This window comes from Pteropus vampyrus, unplaced genomic scaffold (assembly GCF_000151845.1).
Source record: "Pteropus vampyrus isolate Shadow unplaced genomic scaffold, Pvam_2.0 Scaffold2721, whole genome shotgun sequence".
NCBI classification, from domain to species: domain Eukaryota; kingdom Metazoa; phylum Chordata; class Mammalia; order Chiroptera; family Pteropodidae; genus Pteropus; species Pteropus vampyrus.
The window spans coordinates 1-341 of NW_011891502.1; positions in this window are offsets into that span (position 1 = coordinate 1).

Here is a 341-nt window from a genome sequence, read left to right on the forward strand (position 1 = left end):
GACTTGAATAAATCATAGTGTACCAACATTAGTTCGTTAACTGCGACAAACGTACCTTGTCAGCATTTACAAGAGGGACATGGGGTGTGGCATATATAAAAACTCTACTATTGTCACGTTTTTCTGTAAATCTAAAGCTTTTCTTTAAAAATCCCTCTGGCTGCCGGGGGAGACTAGACTGGAGGGGGGCGTGGGGGTGGGCAGCCGATCCCTGTCCTCCCTGCTTGCAGGAAGGAAGGTCTCACCCCTGATGAGTGTGACATCTGGGGCTGAGGAGCTGAATGCCATATGCAGCATCTCACCTCTCTAGAGGAGAAATCGGGGGGCCCCCTCCTGCAGGA